This window comes from Marmota monax, unplaced genomic scaffold (genome assembly GCF_021218885.2).
Source record: "Marmota monax isolate L192 unplaced genomic scaffold, Marmota_monax_Labrador192_F-V1.1 WCK01_AAM20220418_F8-fsc00055, whole genome shotgun sequence".
Taxonomy (NCBI): domain Eukaryota; kingdom Metazoa; phylum Chordata; class Mammalia; order Rodentia; family Sciuridae; genus Marmota; species Marmota monax.
The window spans coordinates 2,777,158-2,795,140 of record NW_026695205.1 but is presented as its reverse complement, the minus strand read 5'-3'; the positions used below and the strand labels follow the sequence as shown (position 1 = coordinate 2,795,140).

The 17,983-nt window shown below is 46.2% G+C and overlaps 1 long non-coding RNA gene across 1 annotated transcript in view; it reads right to left on the bottom strand.

Moving 5' to 3' along the window:
- Positions 1 to 17,983, bottom strand: part of LOC124083361 (uncharacterized) — an 87,264-nt gene that overhangs the window by 9,412 nt on the left and 59,869 nt on the right. Inside the window, exon 4 of the long non-coding RNA XR_009225471.1 lies at positions 13,169 to 13,452. This is a non-coding gene — a long non-coding RNA (uncharacterized LOC124083361). The remainder of the gene's footprint in view (positions 1 to 13,168; positions 13,453 to 17,983) is intronic.

The window sequence follows — 17,983 nt, the reverse complement described above, 5'->3', positions numbered from 1 at the left end:
TCAATTACACCCAAGGGATGGTGATCGCATGTTCTCTACAAGTAAAGATAAGAAAATGGGGGGGGGGGAAAGGAATAAAGAAAATCTATAGTTAGATACAAGGAAGAAATTCCTCACAGTGAGTTTGCTAGACATTCAGGAGAACAGGGGTGCGTTCTAGTTTTCCTTCCAGAACTGTGTTTTACATTAGAAGACATCAGTTGACTAGTGAGTGCTTAGGGTTAAGTTTCATTTCCACATTAAGGAAAAATTGGCTCTTCCAACCCTCAAAGTCTAAGACACACACACACACACCCCATTCACCAATGTTGATGTTGTCAGGGAAAATCACCTTCTGTGAGGATGCTCTTCAAAATATGGATTCCATGTCCTGTTTTCAAAATGGTGGTTCAGTGATTGTGGAGTGGAATCTAGAAACCTCTACTGATTGAAGAATTTCGAAGCTTGCAAAGCACAAGTGTAGAGTGAAGACATCTCACTTAGGTGCCAGGAGCCCGGGTTCCTGCCCTGGTCAGTCAGTCATTCATTACGTGAACTTATCAAGCCACAGCTTCCCAAACAAAAGTCCATACAAAGGCCCTGCTCTGCTGCCTTCACCTGGTCCCCCCAGCTTACAAGACACGCCTCAGGGAAGGTTTCCATAAGGGAGATTTGCAAGTTGCAAATCTGATTGAATATTCCTTTTATCAAACCTTACATCCCTCATTAATCACTCTCCTAAATTAATCAGAGAAGGCCTGCTCTTCTTCCAGCTAATTTTGCAGATGGAATTTCAAATCCTCAGATATTAATTAGGAGCCTGCCCTGGTGCAGACCCATGGCACCCAGTTCTGCTACTTCCCACCTCTGTGATTATTCAAATCACCGAGTTTCTTTATCCTCATTTGTGCAAAGGGGATGCCTCTACCTGCCTCCCTGTGGTCATGAGGAGGGAGTCTGGAAAGTCCCTGCCACCTTTCACGCACTTGGATCTTCTCACCTCCTTGGCCACTTCTCCTACAATCAAAAAGATCATCTTGCGTTGGTGACAGAATTCTCCATTGTATTTGGCAAAAATCAGGTCAACAGAAAATTGCCCAGAATGAACAGGAATAAACTTTCTCCTTTCCCCAACAGCTCAACAGATACTCTCATTAAAAAGAAACACCCAGAAGGGAAAAAGCAATGCCTAACCCGGGTGGGCCACAGAATTCCCCCAGGGCTTCTGCCAAGTGAGCTTTCCAGAGCACTTGAGGTCTGTCAGCAGACAGAACACCCCGGAATCTCCAGAGGCACCTGTAATGATGTTTAAAAAGCAAACAAAGGTATATTCAGTGGGCTCCTTCTGGCCTTAACCCTGGAATGATTTTTGCATTCATTCTGCTAAGCAGAGATTGGGGAGTAAATGGCTTGTTGGAGCTTCAGGGGCAGATGGAGAACAACTGACCCAGATTCTAAATGGAACTTTAACAAAGAAAGATATAGAGCTGGGTGTGGTGTCACACGCCTATAATACCAGCTTCTTGGGAGGCCAAGGCAGGAGGATGGCAAGTTCAAGGCCAGCCTGGGCAACTTGGCAAGACCCTGTCTCAAAATGAAAATATAAAAAGGACTAGGGGTATATGTAGCTCAGTGGTAGAGCACCTGACCAGTGTATTGGGCCCTGCGTTTAATCCCTAATATCTCTCTCTCTCTCTCTCTCTCTCTCTCTCACACACACACACACACACACACACACACACAAAGATATAGGACATATAGTATCCTAAACCTAATCTGATATCCTCTATGGCAGGTGTCATTGGGAATGGGGGTTTTATTTTTTCTTAGGGAGTCCTTATCATTTAAAAATGCACCTGTGGGTCTGTACCTGTAGTTCTCAAAAGAGCATGTAACACCAACAAGAATTGCTAATAATTTCTCTTATCTCAGACAAGCTCCATGCAATGGGGAGTGTCTGTGAAGTCTCAACCAGAGAGCACCTTCACAGGAGATGATGGCATTGCCATCTGACAATTGCTCGGTGCCTGGGCAGTTACTTGTGAAATGCTTAGTGGCAGAAGTGACAGAGGTGGCCAGTCACTTCCCAGAGCCCAGGCCTGGGGAAGTAATCAGACCCAAGCCAACCCCCCCACTCACCTCCCTGTCTCCTGAGGTCTTTTCTGATATGCCCCTGTCCTGCCCTTCTCATGCCCTGCACCCAGTGCTCACAGCATCCACGGCGCTCTGTGAGCTCCCAGTGGTAGGGCTGAACACTGTCCCCTGCACCCATGGACCTGGCCTACACTTGCCGCTTTCAAATCTAATCTCACCTCACTTCCTTCATCTCACTTTGTTTACTTTTTAAACATCATTACAGGTGCCTCTGGAGAGTCCAGGGGGTTCTGTTTGCTGAAGGGCCTTGAGTTTTTTTGGAGTTTGCAAGCCCTCCCAGCCATCCTGCTCCCACCCCTCAAACTGGGTAGGAAGTTTCCTCTGAGCTCCATCACAGCACTTAACTCATGGATGTACCCATTTATGTACATACTTTCTCCCCCATTAAATTGGGATCTCTGGAAGGTAGAGGTCAGGCCCTATTCAGCTCAGTTCCTATCACCAGCCCCTGTTTAGAAGGGCACAATAAATCTGACTGACTGATCAGTTAGATAAATGGGTGGAAGGATGGATGGATGGATGGATGGATGCTTTCAAGTGCTTCTCAAAAGTAAAGCTCCTGCCCTTGCTTGTCTCCTCCTATTCTTTTCATGACTCTGCACTTAGTAGGTGGAGTAACTAACATTGTACTTCACATTTTTCTGGATCCAAGCTATTTGGAGTGAGACACTTGGCTGACAGATGAATCTTATTTGGATTAAATGCTATAATCCCACTCCCACACCCACATGTATGAGGAGCAACGGGCTTGGCCACCTTCCTGTAAAGGACCCAAGATCTGCTAATAACTGTGCTTCGACTATATGGAGCTCTTCAGACCCGACATGGGCAACAGTGGAGGGGCAGAAGGACTGGCTCCTGACTGGGCTGGTGGTGAAGGCTGGCTTCTAGGTTTTAGCTTTGAAAGGTGAGGAGGGTTCTGGGAAGCAAAGTAGCACCTGTTTACAGTTTGCAAAATAGACAGTTTTAAATGCAGAGAGAGGTTTCCTTAGAAAAAGAATCCTGTGGGAGATTAAAAAAAATGGGGAAAATTAAGAGGGAGAACAAGTAAAGGAGCACATTTGATGTTTCTAGGAGAGGCATTTGGCTGTGAGGGGTCTGTCCAAGTTGTCGGAGACAGTGCCTCAGGCCCACTGCCTTTGTTTGAGGGGCTGGGAAGTCCTTCGCAGGTCTTTGTTGAATCATCCCCCCTCACACACATACTTGTTAGTTATTACACCCTGCAATTTGTAGTTCTCCAATGAGTATTTGATGTCTATTCTTGGGGCATTCGGCATTGTGCTGTTTGGGGGCCACATAGAAAATGTAAGAGGCACATTTGTGTGCCCAAGTTGTTTATAGTCTTACAGAGGAAGCAAGGTCCATTTGTGGGCAGCAAGCACGAAAACAGCAGAATGTAATGCAAGGCAGCACAGTTTACAAGTGCTCTGGACAGAGGCTCATTCTGCATATTAGAATCACTTGTGGAACTCTTTTTTGTACTGGGGATTGAACCCAGGTGCTCTTAACCACTGATTCATACCCTCAGCTGTTTTATAAAAATATTTTTAAAATTTTAATACAGGTCTTTTTAAATTGTTTAGGGCCTTGCTAAGTTTCTGAGTCTGGCCTCAAACCTGTAATCCTCCTGCCTCAGCCTCCTGAGTTGCTGGGATTGCAGGCATTTGCCACTGCACCTGGCTTCTTGAGGAATCTTTAAGAAGTCTTGATCATTGTTTATACCCATATCTGTGACATCAGAACCTATGGAATAGGGACCCAGATATCAATATATCTTACTTTCCCAGGTGATTCCAAAGTATAGCCAAGTTTGAGACACCATGCTGAAGAAAGATTAGCACTAACTGAAAAAGTTTGAGCTGCCTGTTCATCAGTTCTCAGTCTTAGGCTAGCCAATGGACATCTTTGGGCCTGGCTGTTCCAGAGATTTCTGTAAGCCCTAGGGGACCTTATAGCCCCAATTGCTTAGCATAATGACTGACATATGGAAGATACTTATTTGAATGTGTAGTATATGGCGAGTTATTTAATGAGCCTGCAGATGTAGTTATTAATAATGGTACTATCTGAAAAATAAGTGTTAATATAAGTAATAATGGTCAAGGTAACTCAGAGCCCAGGGCACACAGTACAGAGAGCCCCGGTGTTTAAAATAGTATCTGTACATAATGGTGCTGCAAACATTTGTTAAAATGATAAGTGCCTTGGGTGGGCTGGAAGAATCCAGAGCAAAGCTTTTTAGTTCACCTTGGGAATTTGCCTACTCTGTTGCTTTAGTCTCTGTCCATCTGCCCATGTACTGAGATGCCAAGCCAATAAGGCATATGGCAGAGGTTCAGAAAAATGCAGAGGATGTGTGGGGTGGGGTGGAGATCAGGGGGCAAGGAGTCCTGGAAAAGAAGGAAGAGGGTTGTGACAAAGACAGGGCAAGGAGCTGGGAGGGGTCGGGAGGGTGAGACTGACTGCAGAGGTATGGGCCCAACAGTCCCAGGGGATGAGACGACGATACATGTTTTGTTCTACGTTAATTCAGAAGTCCAAGGACAGAGAGCAGACGGAAGAGGGGTTGGACCTGTAAACCTGAACTAATCAGCCATAAGAATTCAACTGGACGCTGCAGCCCACCCAAAGCTTGCCACTTCGAAAGTCCAAAGGTTGTCAAATGGCCCCCCGTTCCTGAAAAGCCTGGGCAGGCAGCTCCTCTGGGCCGTGCACGAACCCCTGGAGCTCCACTGCCAGAAACACGGGCACACTCGGCTCGGCCGTCTGGTCCGCAGTCCCAGCAAGCACAGTCAAACTTTATGAGGCTTGTTACAAGCAAATTACATGGGAAACTGCGAGGACTGGAGAGGGGCTGCAGTGGGGAGCTGGGTGCACTGCCGGGAAAGGGGAGCCAGGAAGAGAGGCTGGGCACAGCCCGGTTGGAGTGCGGCAGAGCCCATCACGGAGCAGCTGGCAGCTCCTGCCTCCAGGGCCCAATTTTCCAAGCAATGACTTGAGTGTCCACACCTGCACTGGCTGAGACGGAGGCCTCCCTCGGCAGAGTTAATGGGGCAGGCAGGACCCAGGAATGCTTTTGGCCACAGCACAGACTTCTCAGCCCCACCTTCTCTACTGGCAGAGCCTGCTCCTCTCCAAGCTCCAGCCAGGCCTTCTGCTGCTGAGGTGCGCAGGTGCCTCTGGCAAGGCAGCCTTGCAGGCAGAGAAGAACCCCAGTGCTGCCCCCTCTCCCCCCCACCGCCCCGGGGTTCACCTCCTTCCCCAATAGCTTCCCTCCCTTCCCAGTGTACAGACCCCCAGAGGATTTAAGACTTGACTTCTTTCCCTCTGAAATATAAGCTTAGATGGTTCTGACTTCTTTTTTGGCTTCTCCTGGCACTTTCTGCTGGAAACAAACTAGAGATGGGGCAACTGGGAACGTCCCAGAAGCTGGAATTCCTATGACTTCCTATAACTCCTATAGAAAGAAGCGAAAAAAAATTTAAAAAATGCATATATGATATTTTCTTGAACTCTTTCCATGTCAATTGCTGCTAGGAGAGTCTCTAAAACCAGAGCTCATCTCCCTTCATTGCCTGACTTGTGCATGTGCGCGTGCGCGTGCACACACACACACACACACACACACACACCCCTAAGTGAACGCATGCTCACTCAGAGTCTCACTGAAACAACCATATTGGAGTGCTCATCTAGGCCTTAAACATTTTGGACAATTTAGGAGAGGGACTCAGGGCGAGTTCAGTCTGGGCAGAGGTTTGGATGGATACCTTGGCTCAATCTGAACAGGAGGCCAAAATGGCCCAGGAGAGAGGCGATGTGAATGTCGGTACATAAATATCCCCCAGCACAGCTGTGGGTAGTTCAGATCCTGGCTCCATCCAATGGGAGCTCCTTAAGCTCTCCCACTAATGCAGGAAAAACATTCACTTAACAGGCTTGTCCAAACAATTCCCTTTTTAATTCAGACATGATGAACTGCAGGGGAGAAGCAGAGCCCCAGGGCTGTCCGCCTCAATACCGTCACTCCTGGCGGGCACCGAGCCACAAGGTTCACCTCAATGGTCCATTAAAAAGCCTGATGGGGACATGGTACTTATGGTCGGGTTACAGAAACAGGTGGCATGCAATTAATGCCTTCCCCGTTGCCCCGTCCTGCTATTTTCTCTCCTTCCCAACACCCACGTAGCAGGCGCGGGCAAGCCCAGCGCCATGTCTCGCCTTCACTTAGCTTCTCCTTCGCAGGCTCCTCTCTGCCACCCACCCACCTCCTTGCACATGCTCCCGTTCACAATGGCTCCTGGAACCAGATCCCCCTGTTCCTCACGAGCTCACGCTCCCCCTCACATCACTGCTACCCCCACAGCCTCCTTTTCTCCATCCACGTTCTTTCCAAATTAATTTGCTGCTTTATTTCTGAACTTGAACCTGTCCCCATCTTCCTTTCTCAAGAAGACTTTCAGGAAAAAAAAAAAAAAATACCTTCGCCTCTGCCCCTTCCAGAATCCTACCTTCCACCACGGCTCATCTGTCTCTCCACCTCTCAGTGGCCAAATCTAAGCCCCAGGCCCTTCCCCGCACTCCCAGGAACCTTCTTCATGAGGCAATCTTATAACTATTTTATTGCTTTAGCTCTCTTTCAATATATTCCTGTCCTTCCAACTGCACTAGATTCTCCTGAGTTAAAAACCTGTCTCTGGGTTATGTAACAAGTTCTTTAGGGAATATATAAGGATTCAGCCACTTAGAAGTAAAGCAAACTGCCAAAAAAACAAAAAATCCCATATATATGCACATACACATTTTTAAAATGGTTAGTTCACACAGGAACCTAATTAAAGGAAGATCTGGTTGGTGGAAAGTGGTGGAAATAAAAACAATTCTAGGCTGGCTAATGTTAGTTTCTTGTCCAACAGTCACTTTGCAAGTGCTAACAGGGTAAAAAATGCCAAGGGGAAAACACGCATCTGTGAATTCCTAATACATGTCATGAGCTATAGAGGGGTGGCAAATACTGTAGTGCTCACCGCAGCCATGCAGCCAGTATTCCACAGGTGTAATTAAGTAGCCAGATTACCTACACCCTGTGATGGGACCTTCAATACCATGAAGTTTAATAACACTGCATATCACACAGTGATTAATACCCCTTCGGTTTTTCAAATATGGCGGTGCTGTGCCTATCATTTGTAAGATATGGAAATCATTGTAACACATTTCACACATATTTCCATAAATAACTTTTTCTGTGGTATTTCAGAAACTTGGATGTAATCCGCATATGATTGCTCAAATGAAACCGCATGTACATTGAGTTCAACCAGTAGGCTGGCTTTCAAAGGGAGCAATAAGGGGTGTAAGGAGTCGTGCAGGTGGCTGAGGGGCTGATCAGAGCGAGAGGCATAACAGGGGAGGTCTCTCTCCACCTGCCTTTGCAGCTGTGGCCCTTGCGCCAGAAAAGAGATGCAGTAACAAATGATTGCTAAGTGCTTCTTGCTGGGGAAAGTTTAAACCGAATTTACATACCTCTGTTTAAGATACTGTCCAGAGCAGGGGTCAGCATATTATAAATCTGCCAGGAAAGGGCAGATGGCGAGTATTTTTAGCTTTGTGGGTCCCTGTTGCAATTGCTCAACCCTGCCATGGTAGCGCAGGAACTCATAGACAATAACCAGCGGGCGTGGCCGTGCTCCAACAAAACTTTATTTATGGACCCTGACATTTGAAATTTTATATAATTTTCACAAGGCACAAAATATTTTTTTTCTTTTTTTTCAACCATTTAAAAATACAAAAACCATTCATAGCTTGCAAACCAGACAGAAGCAGCCGGCAGTCTGCCCCGATCTAGAGTTTCACTGTGGATAGTTTCTGACTCTTGCAAGACTCCCCTGCCCTGCCTCCTCCACCTCCTTCATCTCTCCTGTCTCAACATCTACCTGTCACTGCCTCCAAGAATTTTCACGGGTTTAGGGCAGTGCCCTTGAACAACACAGTGCCTCTGTGGTCCGGGTCCACATTTCATCTGTGGTGCTCATGTCTAGGGTGGAGATGTCTGGGGCTCCCTGGAGGAAATTTCACTGAGAATGCCTTTCTTTCATCAAAGAAGCTGCTTCTCACCTACAACAGAGGACAAGAGAGACTTTTTTCCTGGATGGAAACAACAATCCTGAACTTGGGGAGGGTCGGGGAGAAAGTCTTCAAACACTAGCATCTTAGCTGTTCCTTGATGTTTCCTACAACACAACCCAGTCAATCCCTGGGGTAGTTTGTGGAGGGGTATGAGTTTATCATTTATTTGAGTCCATGAATAAAATATAGGTACTGACTACCACTCAGGTACCCCCATCGCAGTTCCCCATTGGGGGTCCGGGGTCCACTTCAACGTCCACTCCTCACCCGGCAGTGGGAGATGTCTTAGTCTTGTTGTGCTGCTAATAACAGAACACCAGAGACTGCATAGCTTATCATTAACACTGATTATTTTCTCATGGTTCTGGAAGCCATGAAGCCCATGGTCAAGGTACTGGCATCTGGTGACAGCCTCCATCACGTTTATCATGTGGAAGAAGGCAGGAGGACAACAGCCCAAGAGAGTGAACCCGCTCTCATGATCCCTTTGCATAATGGCATTAATCTGTTCACGAAGGTAGAGCTCTTAGGACCCCAACACCTCCATTAGACCCCCGTCCAGCACTAACCCTGGGGATTAAGTCTCCAACACATGAATTCTGGGGGACATATTCAAAACATGGGGTGAAAGGGCGGATCTCAGGACTGGCCACATCTCCCTTTCCAGAGATGGAAAAGGCAGTGGACCTCCCAGGGTGTTGAACAGGATTGAGGCATGAGGAACAATTCTGCCTGAAGCCAGCCTTCATTTCTACAGGCTACGAGTATTTGCCAGAGCTAAATGACCTGGGAGGCTCCAAGCAGAGTGCTGTATTATCCCCAACCTACGGAGAAGGACACTGAGGTTCAAAGCCAGGAAGGAATATGCCTGCAATTGGAACAGGAGATCCAGTGTGGCAGAAAATCAAAATGATTTCTCTGTATTCCAGGCTTTTTGTCTCTGCTCCAGGTCCTGCGTGAGTAGTCATTAGTTTATTTGTCTTCAGTGGGTGCATTTCTACAGCCATAACTTTTGCTAAAATGCAGCCACACCAACTCATTCAATGTCCTTCTAAGCATTGCCCACTTCCACCTCTCTATCCTAGACTAGATCTAAAACTAGAAAAACTATAGAATTACCAACAAGGCTGCCTTGTAAATAAAAAATGCAGTCTTGCCCAGCTCTTGAGCTCTCCTCCCCTGTGTGATCCATGCTCCCTGCTGAATGGTCCATACTCACATAGAAGCCAATAAGCAAGAGAAGGTTAAAGTTTAACCAGGTCCACAGAATTTAAAATCTATCTGCATAGTCTAATACCATGCAAGCCCACACTCTCCCTCCAATTGGCTATTTTTAACTTTATCAGCAAAACCGCTGCTGCAACAGAGCTATATGATGGGCAGCTGTGAAGGGGTGCACCAAATCACTCAATATGCCTTTTTCCTGTAAAGAGACAAGACAAGCATCTTTCCTTTGCCTGGGAAGCTCACCTGCCCAACAGTCTAGAATTCATGTCAGCATCCAACAACTGGGCAAAACTGTTGGAAAACCAATAATGTCATCCTCTTCTGCACTGCCATTGCAAAAAGGTCAGAATGGATTTACTAAAAGCTTGCATTATGTGGGCAAAAGGCAGGAATTGATGTAAAAAATAAAATTGATATGTGGAAAGGGATTATGAGCAGCCAGTGTCTCGTTACTGTGAATCAAAAACCGCCATATGAAGAGTATCTGGGACTGCCAAGGCTCATCCAAGAGAACTCCGGCCGGAGTGCATAACTATATTCCTCTAAAGTATGAATTATATATTAAGCAAAGATTCTCGAATGTTTCATAAACCAAATTATCAAAAGCCAACTGTTGACCTTGTGTGTTTCCCTTTGTAAAGAGCCAGAACATATGGTCAGTCCAGAAGCCCAGTGTCTAGGATTCTGGGGAAGGGGGGTGGAAGACGTCCAAACCACAGTTTAAAAGAGACCTTGCAAGAGACCTAAACAAAATCCTGTCTCATCAACTCCTTAAAGAAGGGTACCACTATTTAAGTCCCAAAGGAGAATATTTCAGAAGCTCCTGGCAGTGACTATTTCAACTGATTCCAGTTCTTCAGAGCCAGTAATGAAGAAAATGGCACCCTCTCCCAGGACGAATGCAGACAGACCACTGCCAATGGACTCCCTTTCATGAATTCTCACACGTCCTCATTCACAAACACTTATTTGAACACCTATTCTACAATGGACTTTGTAGTGGGGGCTGTGGAGACTGAAAAATAAAAATAAAAGCATATTCTTGCCATTAGTTGCCCTCCAGTCTAATAAGGAAACAGATATAGAAACAAATAACTATAATACAATTGGATAATGCCTATGAGAAAAGAGATATATAAGAGGAATGGAACTTGCAGCAAGCTCACTAGGTGACTTGGGGTCAGATTATTTATATTATTTACACACAATAAAAACAGAGAGAGAGAGAGAGAGAGAGAGAGAGAGAGAGAGACTGGAACAAGTGCCTTCATATCCCTGGGAAGCTGAGGGAAAACTCTGGAAGATGACGTTTCAGATTTCTAGAAAGTCTTGCAGGCCTGAGGATGTCTGAATAAGAGACAGCACACAGGGGTGTGGAGATGCAAGAAAGCGACTGCTGATAATAAAAGGCTTCCTGAGGACCTCAGCAAGGTGAGGCCCTCCTCTGGACAGCACCTCCCACTAAGGAAATGACTGGTGGTCCTGCTGCTTCCCTCCAGCCAGAAGCTCTGGCCCCACAAAGTCCACCTGCCGCAGGTCCATGTGTAACCCCTCCTCACCTGCCTTTTCTTTCTTACGTGTTCTGCATCTTCACCAGAGATCATCCCATGGGAGTGACAGATGACTGTTTTTTCAGCCAGTAACCAGAGACCGGCCAAGCAGTGCTGCAGCAAAACTGGCCTCTACTTATAACCTGGCCCACAGCCAGCCGGGGGAACATGTTCCAAGGTCCCCAGGGTCCAAGCATATTTCATTGCTGCTATGTCTAACCCATCCTCCTAGATATTTGCTATTTCTGCTGACTAGAAAAATGGCATTTTGAAATGTAGTCTGTTGCACTGGGAAAAACAATGGATTAGGACAGAGGAGCATGGGAGTCTCTGCGGGTCCACCTTTAATTAGCTATGGCACTTCTGCCACATCCCTTAATCTCTCTGAACCTCAGTTTCTACACCTTTAGGACAGATGGAGTAAGTGACTTCCAAAGTCCTTTTCAGCTCCAAGATTTTCAGTGTCACTGTTACAATGGGCAGAAGCTGTCATGATACTGAGTTTGGCCAGGATCTGTGGCATGGAAGATGATTCTAGAACAAGAGTTGGCAAACTACATACAGTCCATGGGCCATATCTGGCTACAGCCTGGACATTAAGAATGGTTTTTATAATTTTGTAGTGGTGGATTGTAAGTTTAAAAAAAAAAGAATATGTAACGAAGATTATATGTGGCTCACAAAGTTTAGGATATTTACTATCTGGTCTTTTACAAAAAAAACAAAAACAAAACAAAAAAAACTTTTATTGACCTATGTTCAGACTGTAGGCCTTAGTTATTTAACACTCTGTAGCAAACAGTGTTTCCTGACCCTGCTTCAGTCTGTGGGGGATGAAACCTGCCTTTTCTACATTCTTCTCACTGAGAGGTAGGTCTGGGTCTGTCCTTTCCCCTTGACTCTATCTTTGCTTTGTCCTATAAAATACAAGTGGTATCAAGCCAGTTTGGGGGCCTAGGCCTTGCATAAGTGGCAGTTTCCCCACCCTGTCTCCTAGGATACTCTGCCAGTCTTGGTTTGCATCCCTAGAAAAGTAACAAACTATGAAGTAAAGCCACCATGGACTCTTCCAGACCAGTTCATCTGCTGGCTAGATGTCCCCCAGGGACCTCAGTCAGCCCCACACAGAGCAGAAGAACTGTCTAGTCAAGCCCTGCCCCAATTCCCAAATACCCAACAAAATCTTGAGATATAACAAAACGGTTGATGTTTTGAGGCTCTGAGTTTGGGGGTAGTTTTGTTACACAGCAATAGATCACTGGACAGAGTCAGAGTGAGGGGTGCATATGAAATGTGCAGCAAGCACCCCTCTGCTGCCCTGGGTCTGCATTGTCATAAGGACTTCCCATGATTCCCACATCAAACAAGGCTGGACGTGCTTCTTCATCCTGGCTCTGCTTTTGTGGTACAAGATTCCAGGACATGCTTGGGATCGTAAAAGAGCTCCTGGACCCTCCAATGTACCTGCTGGGGAACCTAGACTCAGCCCACTTACAGCCCACTCCCTGTGCTACTCACCCTCCAAATGTAGAACTCCTTCTTTGAAGAGAACATGCCCCCAAACAGCTGGGGACTAGATTGATTTCAAGGTACTTAAAAGCCAGGGTTGGGTAGTGCTAGCACCTAGCCTAGCACCTACTCAGGCATAAAATAGCTTCTCCGTCTGTTTAGTGGTTGAAAATAAGCAATGATTTGCATAAAGTTATTCATCATGTTTTATGTGAGAGCATGGTACTGGTCTATATAGATCGTCTCATTTAATCCTCATAATAATCTCAATCTCATCATTAGCCTTTTCTTAGAAATAGCAAAACTGTTTTGTCTTGATATGGCAAAATGGTTGACGTTTTAAGGCTCTGAGTCTAACAGATACTGTTTGACTTCAGTGCTCTTAACCACCGCCATACTCTCTCACACAGGGGAGGTACCCATCATCCCTGCCTTTGAGGGGCTCTGAATCTCAAGAAGCCTGAATGTAACTGCACACCTGGAAACATTTTGCAAAGCAGATTATGTAAGTGCCCAGCTCTGTCAGCAGAATTCTGTAGGATCCATGAAAGCTATTAGTTTACTATTGCAGCATAGCAAATACCACACATTTAATGGCTTAAAAGAGATTTACTTACTTGCTCACAGTTTGGTGGGTCCAAAGTCCAAGCATGTTATAGCTAGGTTCTCTGCCCAGGGTCATCCAAGGCCAAATTAATCTTTTTTCTCCTCTGGAATGCAGGGTCTTCTTCCAAGATCATATGGTTGTGGCAGAATTCAGTTCTTTGGTGCTTATAGGACTGAGGTCCTTTTTTCCTTCTTGGCTATCACAGGGGGCTGCTATCAGACCCCAGAAGTCATCCACATTCCTTATCACATGACCCTCTTGCTTAAGTCAGCTGTTTCAGTGTGACCAGGACACCTGACAAGAACAAAGTGGAGGAGGAAAAGTCTATTTTGGCTCACAGTTTCAGAGGTTTAGTCCATGGTGGGCTGACTCCCAAGCTCTGGGCCCAAAGTAAAGCAGAATCTCGTGGCAGAAGGGCAAGGTAGAGGGAATGTTTTAGTCAGCTTTTTTGCTGCTATGACTAAAGGATCTGACCAGAACAACTATAGAGGAGGGAAAGTTTATTTGAGGGCTCACAGTTTCAGAGGTCTTAGTTCATAGAAGGCTGGCTCCATTTCTCACGGCGCACCATGAGGCTGACCATCATGGTGGAGTGTGTGGCAGAGGGAAGCAACTCACATCACGGTGATCAGGAAGCAGGGAGAGTTGTCCACTTGCCAGATACATACACATATATATTCCAAAGCCACTCCCGATTCCCACCTCCTCCAGCCACACCCACCACTTCAGTCACAGCTCAGTTAATCCCTATCAGGGAATTAACTCACTGATTTGCTTAAGACCCTCACAACCCAGTCATTGTTCCTCAGAACGGTCTTGCATTGTCTCCCACATGAGCTTTTGGGGGATACCTCACATCCAAACTCTAACAGGAAAGCAGCTCAGGACATGGCCATCATGAAGCAGAGAAAGAGAGCTCCACTCACCAGGGACAAAACATAAACCCCAAAGTCACTCCCCGGTGACCCTGCACCTCCAGCCACACCCTGCTTACTTAGTTACTGCCCAGTTGATCCCTTTTGGTGGATTAATGCACTGTTTAGGTTCAGACTTTCACAACTCAATTATTTCACCTCAGAAAATTCTCCCATTTTCTCACACATGAGCTTTAGGGAGACACCTCATATCTAAACCATGACACTCTCCATCCTCAATGCCAGCCATGGACATCTTCCCTGAGGTCAAGTCCCCTTCACTGCCAAATCTTCAGGAAAAGCCCAGTCTCATTTCAGGGTCCACCTGATTAGGTGAGGCTCAACCAGGATACTCTCCTCCACGTCACCATTTGGCATATTGATTGCATTTACAAAAGCCCTTCAGAGTAGCACCTGGATTTAAGTCTCCTGGATGATGACGGGGAGAAGGTGTTCATACACTCTGGAGGGGGCTCTCAGGGACCATCCTCAAATTCTTCCTATCATGACAGCACAGAGAAGGAGCAGACCAACAAATAGAGGCTGCATCACAGGTTTGTCCTCTTGCAAAGATGTTGTTTCTCTCTGTACTCAGAGGTCCCAGAAGAGAGGATCTGTTCTGGAACCTTAAGGCAGATGAGTATATAGTAATTTTTAATCTGGGAGTGGGGCTTGGAGAGTAGGGAGTGCAGGCCCAGAAACAATGACTGTGCATGTTAATGTGCTGTACAAAGGTAGAGGCTGCAAACAGAGGTTCCCCCATGCTAGTTCCCCATCTTTCTCCTCTTAATAAGGTCTCTGTGGAGATGATTCACTCCAGAGGATATGAGCTGGGCAGGGTCTGCCTCTGCCTTTCCCCACAGCCCTGTGCTCTCTGCACAATCTGCTGGTTTTGCAGTTGAAGTTGATTACTGAATAATGAATTATCATTCTTTTTTATTTTATTTTTTTTATTTTCCAACCCTCTTCAAAAGTATGCTGCTCTTTTTTCTGTTTATTGAGGCTCAAAAATGAAAAGAAAAAAAAATTCTTCTTTTATCCAGAGGGGAAAAACACAATCTTACCTAAAAACCCCATTTTGGTCCTGGAGACAACAGTAATGATTGTTTTAATTAATATGATTTCCAATTTAGAGCCATTTCATTTTTTTTCTTTGGCTTGACAATAATATCTATAATGAAGCAAAGCTTCACTAGATAATTCCAGCCAGGACCACTTGACAGGGAGGGCTCCTGCCCTCTTGGAGAGCTGAGTCCCCTGCTGCAGAGGGGTGGGTGGGTGAGGAGGGGCTGGAGATGGCCTTTGTTCAGGATGAAGCGCGTTTCTGTGTCAGAGACTGGAGACATTCTCCAAAGTCCTCAGCGAGTCGCAGTAAAGAGATGCAGTATAACCCTCTGAGCCCCCTCTCCTCAGCTTGCAGATGGCCACCTCCTCCCTGGCCCCTGCAAGGCAGGCCCTAAGGCTTCGTTATGTCCTAACCTCTTCTTCTTAGAAGGACACCAGCCCTGTTGGGTGAGGGCCCACCCATACCACTTCATTTATCCTTGATCCCCTCTTTAAAGACTCTGTCTCCAAATACAGTTCCCTTCTGAGGTACAGGGGGTGGGGACTTCAGTGTGCTAATGGGGGGCTACAATTCAGCCACAGTGGTCACCCACACAGACATTTGAATGGCAGGGGGAGGCGCGCTGAGTTCCCAGACAACGATGCATTTGAAAACCACCCGAAGGTGGCTTCCTGAGGGCTCACCCAGGACAGCGAGCATGCCACGTGCTGAGGGAAGGGGGTCCCAAGGGCTGAGTCAGTGGTGGGGCAGAGTTTACGGTCCTTCTCCAGAGCTGACACAAAGTGCACAACCCCCTCCAGGCTCCATGGCAGGGGCTGCAGATCTTTTGTGAAAAGGTGTGTGTGTGTGTACATGTGTTTGTGAGGCTGGAAGAACCCTGACACAAGCCAAGATGCCTGAGCACCTGCTCCACCACCCAGTAGATACTTGGGCAGGGGAGGAGCCAGGCAGCCATGAGGAGGCTCCAGGGCTGAGAGGAACCCAGCCCAGCAAGCCCGAGCCCTAGAGCTGGGGAGCAACGCAGGTCTACTTGCTAATATTCAGGGATCGCTCAGACCACAGGCTCCTATTAAGTCCAATCACTGGAGGGTCAAAACCAAATTTTAAAAAAGATATTAATGTGTAGTAGCCAGATGCCTTGCTTTCTCTTGAATTTATTCATCCCAAGTATATCCCCATTTTCCTATTTGTCCTGGGAGTTCATAAAATCCCTTGGGAGAAGGAATGGTTCTGTTTTAGCCTTTTCACTGCTGGGATCAAAACATCTGACAAGAATAACGTAGAGGAGGACACGTTTATTTTGGCTCATTGTTTCAGAGATCTCAGTTCATAGATGGTTGGCACCATAGCTCTGGGCTTGAGGTGAGGCAGACATCATGGTGGAAGGGCATGGTGGAGGAAAGCAGCTCAGGACATGGCATCAGAAAGCAGAGAGGGACAAAATGTATACCCCAAAGGCATGCCACCAGGGTCCCACCTCCTCCAGCCACCCCTACCTGCCTATAGTCACCACCCAGTTAGTGCACTGATTAGGTTAAGGCTCTCCTAACCCAATCATTTCATTTCCACACTTCTTTGTACTGTCTCAAACATGAGCTTTTGGGGGGCAACTAGTATATCTAAACCATAACAAGCTTGTTCAACGGATGCAGGATTCTTTCAGATCCTTCCTCTGGGTTAGATTTTTCTCCTTGGCACTCGACAGTGTCAAACATGATATATGCTCTTACCTTTTCTCTGATTTATCCTCTGGCTCCTCAGCCTCTAGGTACTCTCCCTGGGCAAAGGGTCTGGACCCATACTTTTCACTGGTACATCTCCAGGACCTTAATTAGAGCCCGAAGAAGGACACACAATTTGGAAACACTTGTTTTGTGAACGAGTGCATTTAGTGAAAGCCTGCTGTGCTCCAGGTGATCTGCTACCCGTGAGAGAGAAGAGCATAAATAAGGTCTAGGGCCTTTCTCCAATTCCCCATCAGGAGTAGGATCCAATGTGCCTGCAAACAGTTAAAGCAAGGCGAGGGGCAGCGGAAGCCCACGGGAGAGACATGGGAAGGGGCTGCCAGCGGCCAGCCCCTCAGGAGACTTCACAGAAAGTAGATGTTTGGAGTCTTCCCAGCATAAACAGGTGGGAGTGAAGGAAGGGTGATCCATGCAGAGTGTGACAGCCCAGTGAGGATCAGTATGGCACCTCCAAGGACCTGCAATATCCAGGGTGCCTGGAGTTTTGGGTTCAGAAGTCCCCTGATCCCTGGGGTTATGCTCTGAATCCAAGTGTAGTGCCAAACTCTACATAGAGCTGTCCCTTGGTATTGAGGAGGTTGGCTCCAGGCTCCCCTCAGAGAATACCAAAATACACAGATGCTCAAATGTTTTATATACATATGTATAAAATGGTGTAGCATTTTCTTATAACCTACTGACATCCTTTACATGATCTCTAGATTTCTTATAATACCTAATACAATGTAAGTGCTATGTAAATAGTTTTTACACTGTATTGTTTAGGGAGTAATGAGGAGAAAAATATTCTGTACATATTCAGTACAGATATAAAATTTTAACAATCTTTTAAATATTCCGTTGGCTGAATCTACACATGCAGAACCCACAGATATGGACAGCTAACTGCACTGTTTTTTCCCTTGTATATTCATAGCTATGATAAATTTTAATTTATAAATTAGACACAGTAAGAGATTAATAATAATACCTAATAATAGAATGACTGCCATGATATACTGTAATAATAATCATGTGAATGTGGTCTCTCTCTCAAATTCTACAGGGCAGGTGGCATACACAGTATGGATACTGTGGACAAAAGGATGATTCACTTCCTG